Source organism: Triticum aestivum, chromosome 5A (assembly GCF_018294505.1).
Source record: "Triticum aestivum cultivar Chinese Spring chromosome 5A, IWGSC CS RefSeq v2.1, whole genome shotgun sequence".
In the NCBI taxonomy this organism is placed as follows: Eukaryota; Viridiplantae; Streptophyta; class Magnoliopsida; order Poales; family Poaceae; genus Triticum; species Triticum aestivum.
Window position 1 is genome coordinate 362,347,847 of NC_057806.1, and position 11,375 is coordinate 362,359,221.

At 48.7% G+C, this 11,375-nt stretch overlaps 1 long non-coding RNA gene across 3 annotated transcripts; it reads right to left on the reverse strand.

Annotated features, from left to right (window-relative positions):
- Positions 1–989: 989 nt before the first annotated feature.
- LOC123103365 (uncharacterized) lies at positions 990–3,731 on the reverse strand. 3 transcript variants are annotated; one of them, XR_006449753.1, is made up of 4 exons: positions 2,057–3,731; positions 1,803–1,921; positions 1,389–1,720; positions 990–1,304 (listed from the first exon to the last, which is right to left on the reverse strand). It is a non-coding gene; the product is annotated as an uncharacterized lncRNA (long non-coding RNA). The 3 variants fall into 3 exon arrangements; XR_006449754.1 differs by having other exon boundaries at positions 1,522–1,720; positions 2,057–3,728; XR_006449752.1 differs by having other exon boundaries at positions 990–1,720; positions 2,057–3,723.
- Positions 3,732–11,375: the final 7,644 nt, after the last annotated feature.

Sequence of the window (11,375 nt, forward strand, 5' to 3'; positions counted from 1 at the left end):
CACACTTGACCTTCTCGAACGCAACATTTTGACCTTCGCAAAACATAAATTAAAGCCAAACTTTTGACCTAGAGAGTATGTACAATTTTCTCCACTTTTTCAAGAATAAAAGTTGAATCGCCCCGTTAGTTTGACATGAACTTCTGCTGCACATGAATAAGCTTTTGAAAACATGCAACTTTCCTGCTCCGTTAATTAAATTTGAACTTCTAGTTTTTTAAGAAACAGGATTTTTTTAAAACTTTTTTACTTGGTCCTTTTATTCTAATTTGAACTTCTAGTTTTTTATAACGGGGATTTTTTTCATAAATTCTTTTGAAATGTTCCTCTTTTTAATTTGGACTTCTCCGTTTTTTAAAACGATAAAAATCCATTTTTATAATGGTTTTTCAAGTACTTTTATATTTGAACTTCTTGCTCAATTTTTTTGAACTTATTGCACTGACCGGTCTCCATTTTCCTCGTACTAATGCTCATGTGCACAGCATGCGTGTGCACATAGAAGAATTATAGGCAGCCACACAATGATGCTGTTGGACACCTACTATTGCTTTTTCCGTCATTTAATATACACATTGAACCATATAGGTTGTCAGGATGAACTTCTGTCTTTCTGCTCCAGAGAAGAGCGGTGCATCGGTGAATAATGCAAACTACTGGGCGTCATGAGGCCCCAAAATATGGATACAAAATTTTGACAACAAGTGAATTGCTCGACATAATAGGAAGGGCTGCTCTTTTTAAATGAAACTGATGAGATTTTTCATTTTGCAATCAGGTGGTGTCACTGATAAGGACACCGCTGCCTACAGATCCTCTCGGACGACGGAAATTGAAGAAGAGACATCAGCTATAGAAGTTTAGCTATCTGATTCATTACTACAAGACAACAAGTTGATGTCCATCAGCACAAGAGCAGCAGTTTGGCGATACAGCAGTGAACGACATGGGCCTGCATCATTGGACGACCAATGGTGGCAAAGATGAACGGCCTGGGATTTGCACATCTCATAGAAAGGTGTAGAAAAGGTTAGAAAAATATACAAAAACCAGTTTAATACATGTTTTTTTGGCTGGACAAACTTTGTGCATTAAAAAAATAACTCGGTTTGAGTAAAATATGCTACTGTACATACATACACATGTCCATTACACTTTGGTAAAATGATTAGATGCTACCACCAATGGACAATTTGAAACCCTATGTTTTCTCTTCACCACACATCCTCTCCCCATCTTCTCGAGTGGTACGGTGTCCGCTCAACTTGGCACCGTAAATGAACAAAGTATAAAATTTGTCTCTGCTGCAGTTAGATGAACAAACGATTAGAGTTGGCTCCAAATGACCATGTTCTGATTGGTATGGTTCACTCTGGTTTGGTTCTGACCCTTGGTACTTTTCTCTGCTATTGTAACACAGGAACAGGAGCGCAGAGACAAACTTGTATTATTATGGTTCCACAACAAGGGGGAACCCATCCAGCATTACTACAAGGCAATAGTAGAACAAGGATTATTTACCAACAATCGCGGCAACACAGCAGGGAAGTTGAAGAACCGCTGCTAGCTCCGAACCGAGGAGTCGAGGATATCACCACACAGGACTAGATAGTGGAGTGCAAGTGAATCAACCTTTCTCTTCAAAAAATTAACAATCCAAACTTCAGAAAATCAACAAACTAAACTTCGGAAAGCAAAACAAATTGAACTTCACAGGGCCCTGCAAAATATACACGGTTATAGTCCAATTTAAAAACTTCAAAAAATCAACAAACTGAACTTCTAGAGGGCCAGATGCTGACCTTTCTATTCGCAACGTTGTTGCTGACCCGTAATTGAAGGTAGAGGATGACGGCCAGCACCTGGACGGGTTCTAGCGGCCGGTGTAGGCCATCGATGGAGGAGGGGCGAGCTAATCTTTCTAAAAAAAACAAGGACAACAACATCAACTAATCTCTCTCACACACTCAAGCTGAACTACAGCAGCACCATCGAGAGCAAAATGAGTAGGTGAGAACTCATCTATATGCACACATGAGTATATTCTTTGATGTACCTGAATGTTCGCAGCTGTTTTACATGAACTTCTTGTGTTATGCTGGACAGAGCACTGAGCATGAGAGGGTGTCTTCGTGCTCGCCACTGTTTCTGATGGCGGTGAACGTCTTAGCGCTGCGTAGTTGAACGGCCGGAGGTGGCAGCGACGAACGACCTGAGCATGATGGGCCCCACTGGGAGGAGGCTGTGTGTTGTCCAGGATAGAGTCGACATTCTTCAACAAACCAATTTGAACTTCAAATAAACCAATTCATCAAAACACTTTTTGTGAGCATATCAAACACTCTTGAGAGCACAATGTTTCACTACATTTTTTTCACAAACATTTTGCTGCAAAAAATGGCATTTTTTTGTAAACAACAAGTACTGAATCATCATAACACAAATTGCTAAATGGAACAAATTCCGGTGGAATTTACGGCATTGTTGAGCTACATATCATAAAAAAGAAAATGTGCACCCATGTATACACACACAAAGCATCAACCTCCAAATATTCTAACTTTTACCATTGATATTTCTGAACTTTTTTGGGCATGCTCCCAGGTTTTCAAATGGAATACATGCACGTCCATGCACGAACAGCCAACATCGGCCATGGCAATGTCTCTTCTCCGGCAAACTGAAATTCACTCATGTGTACAGAATACATGATTTGAGTCCTCAAAGACCACAAGAGGATCTTAAAATAAAATTTTCAACCCTGATACACACTCATCTCATGGGAAATCTTTTCCAATATTAGATTAGTAGCATCATGTACAGAGAAAACTTGGCCATAAAGTCAATTAGTACACAAGAAGATTGCTATATGTTTCAACAAATTGAGAGAGAGAGCATAGGCGTGGGTTCTTGGTGGCATCCATGAATAAATTTTTAAGCGAGTAATGCATGGGACAACCGTTGTACTGACAAGCTCTAGATGAGAGACAAATTTTAAGGGCAGTGGCCGCGATTAGCATCGGTCGGGCAATACCTGAACTGCAGGTGGGCGTGTTGGTGAGCGGCCGAGGCGGTTGGAGGCCGATTATTCTCATAGCTCGGGCAGCCATCAGCAAGGAACATCAATGGATCTCTGCAAGAGAAGATGATCCCTATCAACGCGGACCAGCTACAGGTCGAGACCGCCCCCTGCTGCCGGTCAAGACCACCACCAGTTGCAGGTCGATGTCAGAGGGATGGGAGGCGATGGTTGGCCGGGAGATGAGCGGGACGGGGTGGGGAGGCTGTAGTTGGCCGGAGGGCGCGTGCGGCGGGAGGGGAAGCGGTGGTTAGCCGGAGGGCCGCTTGTCAGGGCCCGGCGGCGGCGTGAGTGGAGGTAGGGGCCCGGCGGTGACGTGTTTGGAAGTCAGGCCTCGACGGCGGCGTAGTTGAAGATTGGGCCTGGCCACAGCACCGGTGGTGGTAGGGGCCAGCGGCGGCGCAGTTGGAGGTGGGGGCGGCCGACAGTGTGATTGGAGGAGGGGGTAGCCGACGGCGCGATTGGAGGAGGGCGGCGGCCTGTGGGTGGGCCGGTGGGAAACATGGGTGTTGGGGCGGCTGGCGGTGGGAGGCGCGTCGGGGTCGGGGGCGGCGATGGGGCTGGGGTGGTCGGCGACGAGAGGTGCGCCGGCACCAGGGGCGGCGGCGGTTGTGGAGGGGGCGGGGAAGGTGGGGATCGGGTGGGGGATGGGCTGGGGGAGTGGTCGGGGTGGGTGTTTTTCTTTTTTCCTTTTCTTTCCACGGTTTTCTGAGTTCGGGAGACCCCTGTCGCGCCCTTATATGGCTCGTTATGATCCAAATAACTATTCTAATTTTAGGATTAGAATAGTGTTGTCCTCTATATATATATATATATATATATATATAATATATATATATATATATATATTTGCAATGGAAAAAAAATCATATTCTCCAATGGTTTACCACATTTGTTCACATCTCATCTCATGATTTTTAAAATTTATTTGCAAATGCAAGAAAATGTACCCTTTTTCAAATTTATTCAAAAACTGAAGCAATGTTCACATTTTTGAAAAAATATCTTGGTTGTCAAAAAAATTGATAATTCAAAGATTTATTCTGAATTTCAAGAAACATTTTTTAAAAGACATACTATAATATTTCAATCTACCCCGGCAATTAATTTTTCAAAATTCACACTCATGTGGTAAAAATGTTGTAACAAACTTCATGTTTGTTCTCCAAACTTTCTCCATATTTCTTCCTCCATTTATCGAGGCTCCTCCTAAAGTCTTGACATTTTTGGACACTCCTAAATCCTAGACTCCATTCAAACTCCTTTGGCACAAGTTAAATAATTTTGGGTTTAACTTCGCCTATTTTGCTGGAACCACTTTTGTTGGGTTGGAAACATTCCATAAAGCCTTACAAAAATATCCCACCATTGTATTCTTCTTCATGGCCTCTTCTCTTGATTCTTTTGGTCTCTCTCTATTTTTTTCTGTAAGGAGTATATCAAGAGAGAGGGGAGCAGTGCATAGCCGAAGCCCGCTTAAGGCCCACCTGCGGCCTGACCTAGCCGGCCCAAGAGGCCTGCCCGATCTCCTCTTATCCACCCACTCGCTCGACCCCCCTCTCCCTCGTTCCCCTGCTAGCGCCGCCACTCACACACACGCATCGCACACGAGAGGAGCGCCCGCGCCCGATCCCCTCAAGCTCGCCACCGGGCCAGGACCTCCTCGCCTGCCTCCTCGTCTACCCGGCGCCATCGAATCGTCAGCTCCGTCGCCAGGGGAGGAGCCCCTCGACCCGTCCCTTTCGGCCCCGACTCCGGCGAGCGCCGCCCCGTCGACTCTCCTCCACCACGACGCCTCCCCTCTGCTTCCTCGTCCTCGCCTCGTACCCCGCCACCGCCGGAGCTGCTCCGTCCGCCCCGCGCTGGAGCCGTCGTTCCCAGGCCGTTGCCGTGCCCTCTCGCCTCCTCCTCACCTCCCCATGCGCCTACACCAGCGACCTCCGCCTCCATCCGTGCCGGCGAGCAAGCCGAGAGAGATCAGAAGAGACAGGGATGAGGGGAAAATCAGCGACAGATAGACTTTTTTAGTTCGCACTCGTGTTCGTGTTGGAGACGGACTGCTCCTTCGTGTGCGAGACGGATGACGACGTGTTTTTTTCCTCTTCCCGGTTGATGATGCCCATATGGAGTGCGGGTTGATTTCATATGGAGTGAACCCGGAGACCCAATCCGTGCTTTATTATTAGGGAGAGACTAGCAAAAGAGCCCGTGCGTTGCAACGGGAGAAAAAGATAGGTCCTCTCACCCATCCACCCCTCTCTCTCTCCTCCTTTCTCTATTTCTTCCCCACAATACCGGCGCGTGCGACCTCGTCGAGTCACGCCGGATTTGCACCGCAGCGCGCATCCTCGGCCGATGGTTCGGCTCTGTGCTCGAGCTGACACATCTCCCTGTCGTTGTAGTCGTCGCCGAGAGCCGCGGGTTGGCGTCCAGAACCACCCCGCCTGATTGAACCCATCGACGACCTTTGTGGAACGGCCGGTCAGCACGTGGTGGCGGGCGTGCGGGTGCGTTGGTTGGCGAGCAAGCTGGCGCGCGGAGGCGGGCATTGCGCGGGGCGAGCTGCGGCGGCTCCGGAGCTCGGCGCTCGCGAGCGCGCAGAGGTGGGCTCTGCTGTGGGCGAGCGTGGGGGCGGGACGGAGATGAGCATGCGCCGGGGGGGGTGTGGGGTGGACCGCAGGGCCCGACAGCGGCGACAACTGTGGGGTATGGCTGGTCGGTGCGAGCTGCAGGTCGGCGGTTGCAGGCGGGACTGCTCGAGCCCCAAGCGCCAATGGCCGACTGCTGCAGGGCAGGCCGGCACGAGCCATGGGTCGACGGCTACGGCGGGAGGGTGCTGCGGCGGCAGCGGCGGGGCGGGGCGGCGCCTCGTGCTCGGCGGACAGAGCGGCGCGGAGAGCACGGGCGAGCTTTGGGACGAGCGCGTATGGACACGTGAGCTCGAGCGCACAGCGGGTGCAGCCGGCGCGGCAGACACGGTAAGGGGTGGTCGGACTTTTTTGGATAGTCTGTAGCGTTGGACGCCTTCGAAAAAATAGGTATGGATGTCTGTTTTCTAGACGCAGATGAACAAAATCCAGACAAAACGAACTCCGTTTACGGTTTAGCGTATAGTCCGCCAGGAAAAACAATTAGAGGCAAATATGGACAACAAACACATACTCCCTCCGTTTGACCCAACGTTGTACTAACTTTAGTACAAAGTTAGTACAAAATGAGTCATGTATTTTGAAATGGAGGAAGTATATGCGTACACATGTCCTCGTGAAGTTACACACAAAAACCCATCTTATCTCTAAGAGACATACCGTCCTACACCACCACTCGTTTCTATGCCCTTCTCATACACCCCAAAACCAGATCCCCTTTCTCTTCATCTTCTTCGCCATAGGAGCAGCCAGAACAGCAGAAGCACAGGGCGGCGGCCTTTAACTCTCCAAGCTTAGCCTGCAGTTTCCCCCACAGGAGCAGACCACGCCCCGCCATGGCCAGCCTGCAGCTCCCCCCCACAGCAGCAGATCACGCCCGTTTCCGGCGAGGCCGCTGCCCCTCAGACCTCCACTCTCCTCCTCCTCTCATTCTCTGCTCGGCCAGGCAGCTCCTAATACCTCTGTCCATGGCGTCGCCGGCTCGCCGCTCCTCCTCCGAGATCCATTGTCCTCCTCTGTCCGGCTCCGCAGCTCCGGCTGCCTCTGCCCGTGGCGCCGCCGCACGGCTCGGCCCCGTATCAGCGCCCCGTCCCGTCTCCTTTCCATCTGGCCAGTAGGCCATGGCACCACCACAGAGGTGTGCTGCCACTCCTCCTCTGGGTTCGGTTCGTTCTTCCCTTGATTTCCGTTGCTCTTGTTGAATAACCAAGGCACACGTATATGAATCGATGAAACCGCACAAGCCGGGATCTCGCTCGCAGCTCCGCATGCGCCCACGGCGGCCATGTCTCCTCCGGAGAGGAGCTGGCTCTGGTCGGGCGGTCGATGCTGCAGCACCAGCCGTTAGGCTAGGCATCCATGCTGCTTTTTTTAAATATTTTCTGTGCCTCTCCCTCTTTCATTGCTTGTGAGCTTCCTTCCGGGCTATCGATTTGTGATGCATGGCGTCTTTCTTCGTGTCTTTTGTTGCCTTGTTGATTCTGCCAACTCCAAAAGTATATAAACTGCTAGGATATGATGCAAAGCGGCAGGGTGGGACTAATTAATCTGAAATTGCAGCATATGCAAAAGAATTTTTTCCTTTGTTGCGGCCGTCAGGAGAGGAGAGCAGGTCGTGAGGTTGAATTTTTTTTTACCGGCCCATAGCAAATTTTCTGGCCCATCGAAGCTGCAAAAAACGTACGAACCGAACCAAAATTTGGAGAGGGAGGTGGACGGACGAAAATATATATTAGTACCACCTCGTTTATACTACGATTTTGTCCATACAAATTGTAAAAGCGTATTATGACATGAGAAGAAAGTGTATTGTGACGGTGAACCCGGAGACCCAATCCGTGCTTTATTATTAGGGATATATATATATATATATATATATGTGTGTGTGTGTGTGTGTGTGTGTGTGTGAAAGGGGAACCGCTAGAACACACACGAACAATTGTTAGCCGGGTGCGGCGTCCCCCTCCACAGTTTATGCCTCCGTTCATATTGTCGTAGTGCTTAGGCAAAGCCCTACGCGGATCACTTCACCATCACCGTCACCACACCATCGTGCTAACGAAACTCTCCCTCAGCACTTTGCTGGATCAAGAGTTCGAGGGACGTCATCAAGCTAAACGTGTGCAGAACTCGAAGGTGTCGTACGTTTGGTGCTTGATCAGTCGGGACGAGAAGAAGTTCGACTACATCAACCACTTTGTCAAACGCTTCCGCTTTCGGTTTACGAGGGTACGTGGACACAGTCTCCCCCTCTCGTTGCTATGAATCTCCTAGATAGATCTTGCATGAGCATAGGAAAATTTTGAAATTGCATGCTACGTTCCCTAACAGAGTTGTCCAAGTATAGACACAACCAGGCCCTCCTTGGTATCTACGCCTCGACTTATCCGCAGAGAAATTAGGATCGGAAGGAGTACTACTAGTAGTAGTACTAATTTGATGTGTTGCGTCAACTCGCACAAGTATGCAACACTTCCTGAACAAACAAGCATATAAGTTGTTATACTTCTTACCCAAAGGATCTTTATATCCAACAGACACAAAATATCCGTTCGACTGTTGGAAATTACTTTAACTGTTGATCTGATGTCGAAGTAATTATTGCATCGCCACCAAAACCCACCATCTCTTAAGCTAAAGTAGACCGAGCTAACCCCTATATTAGCATATTACTAAGATAAACAGAAGGCACTGTAGAATCATTTAGTACGTGAGCTTGTCAATCTGAATGTGGAGGGACACCGTCCTTGACAATCCGCCCTGGCCAGTAGCTTGGGCGGAAATGTGAAGAAGGTCAGCTCCTGCACGGCGATGTCTCCAAGATCCTTGCTGCTTGTCACCTTTATTTCCACCTTGACACCGTCGGTCTTCCCTTTGGGCTCCCCCGGCGGGCCGTTCACCCACAGCTTGGCCGCGTAGTGCGGTAGTGGGGATGCCCCCGCTCTGATGCAGACGACCGACATGGTGATAGGCACGCCGATGTCGAGCATGCCGTCGACCAAGAAAAACGCGCGGCCGTCCTCCTTCACGAACAGCAAGAGCCGTGGCTCCGACAGTGGCACTTGCACCTGGAGCAGCTTGCCGTACTGGATGCCGTGCATGGGCATGGGATGCACGATGCTGATGTGGTGGGAGAGCGCCGGCGGCGGGCCTTTGTAGCCGCAGACGGGCACGGGACATTTGCAGGGCGCGAGCGGACACACGCTCTGGTGACCGGCGAGCTCGTGGTAAGTGACGTAGAGCCCACATCCTTCATGCGGGCACTCCACCCTCATCGAGGAGAATATGGCGTCCATCACCGTGTTCCATGCTATCTCTTGAGCATGTGCTGGTTTTCCCTTGAAGAGGAAAGGGTGATGCAGCAAAGTAGCGTAAGTATTTCCCTCAGTTTTTGAGAACCAAGGTATCAATCCAGTAGGAGACTACACACAAGTCGCCTAGTACCTGCACAAACAAATAAGAACCTTGCAACCAACATGATAAAGGGGTTGTCAATCCCTTCACGACCACTTGCAAAAGTGAGATCTGATAAAGATAATAAGATAAATATTTTTGGTATTTTTGTTGTATAGATTGGAAAATGAAGATTGCAAAATAAACGGCGACAGAAATGGCTAGTTGACGGGAACCTAATATGATGTAAAGGAGACCAGGGGCCATAGGTTTCACTAGTGGCTTCTCTCAAGATAGCATATATTATGGTGGGTGAACAAATTACTGCCGAGCAATTGATAGAAAAGTGCATAGTTATGATGATATCTAGGCATGATCATGAACATAGGAATCACGTCCGTGTCAAGTAGACCGAAACGATTCTGCATCTACTACTATTAGTCCACACATCAACCGCTATCCAGCATGCATCTAGAGTATTAAGTTCATAAGAACAGAGTAACACATTAGGCAAGATGACATGATGTAGAGGGATAAACTCAAGCAATATGATATAAACCCCATCTTTTTATCCTCGATGGCAACAATACAATACGTGTCTTGCTGCCCCTACTGTCACTGGGAAAGGACACCGCAAGATTGAACCCAAAGCTAAGCACTTCTCCCATTGCAAGAAAGATCAATCTAGTAGGCCAAACCAAACTGATAATTCAAAGAGACTTGCAAAGATATCAAATCATGCATATAAGAATTCAGAGAAGAATCAAATATTGTTCAGAGATAATCTTAATCATAAACCCACAATTCATCGGATCTCGACAAACACACCACAAAAAGAATTACATCAAATAGATCTCCAAGAACATCGAGGAGAACTTTGTATTGAGATCCAAATATAGAGAAGAAGTCATCTAGCTAATAACTATGGACCCGAAGGTCTGTGGTAAACTACTCACACATCATTGGAGAGGCTATGGTGTTGATGTAGAAGCACTCCGTGATCGAATCCCCCTCCAGTAGATCGTCGGAAAAGGTCCCCAGATGGGATCTCACGGGTATAGAAGGTTGCGGCGGTGGAAAAGTGGTTTCGTGGCTCCCCTGGATGTTTTCAGGGCATAAGAGTATATATATGCGAATGAAGTAGGTCGGTGGAGCTACGAGGGGCCCACGAGGGTGGGGGGTGCGCCGCCCTACCTCGTGGCCGCCTCGTTGCTTCCTTGACCTCCACTCCAAGTCTCCTGGATTGCGTTTGTTCCAAAAAATATCCTCGCGAAGGTTTCATTCCGTTTGGATTCCATTTGATATTCCTTTTCTGCGAAACACTAAAATAGGCAAAAAAACAGCAACTAGCACTAGGCCTCCTGTTAATAGGTTAGTCCCAAAAATAATATAAAAGTGCATATTAAAGCCCATTAAACATCGAAAATAGATAATATAATAGCATGGAACAATCAAAAATTATAGATACGTTGGAGACGTATCATTCCGCACGTCGAAGCCATCGCCGTGCTCACACTTCTGGCACTGCCGCTGGTTCCCGGGGCGCTCACCGCGGCAGTCCGCGTAGTCCATGTGCCCTCCCTTGCACTTCACAAATCAATCGAATAGCACATCAATCAAGAAACATGCACCTTGCTCGATCAGCCGAACGGACGAGGTGTATTCGAACCTCATACACTGGAGGCTTCAAGGGGTGGAGGCACAAGGGGCAGTGGAGCAAGGTGAGGTCCATAGAGGCCATAGAGAGCTCCATCGCCGGGTCCTATTCCGTCGGCTTGATCTCGCCCTCCTCATGCACAACCATCTCTCGCTTTAGGGCTGGGGCATTACAAAGCTTTACCCTCACATATTCATACTACTTCAAGGTGCATTAAATCAACACATGCAAGTATCAAAAGGAAAATCACGGCATGCATGCATGCATTGTAATTATTGCATCGGTAAACGAAAATTATTGAAATATATCGAGTGCACTACTTTGATGTGTCGCGTCAACTTGTTCAACAAGGTGAAGTTTGATTACAACGCCCTCTCACTCGCCCATGAGCGTGGTGGCTCGTAGGACTAGGAGAAGATTTCGCTACACGCTCTCCCTCCCGCACACGATGGACACGTAGCAGTTCATTCGGTGTCAGATGGCCAGGTAGTACTCCACTGTAGTAGTACCATCATTGTTCGACTTCCCGAAGAGGTGAAGAGCCAAGCGCAACCTGGACGCTCGTGTGGAAGTTTCATGTGTAGGGGAGGTATAGTGA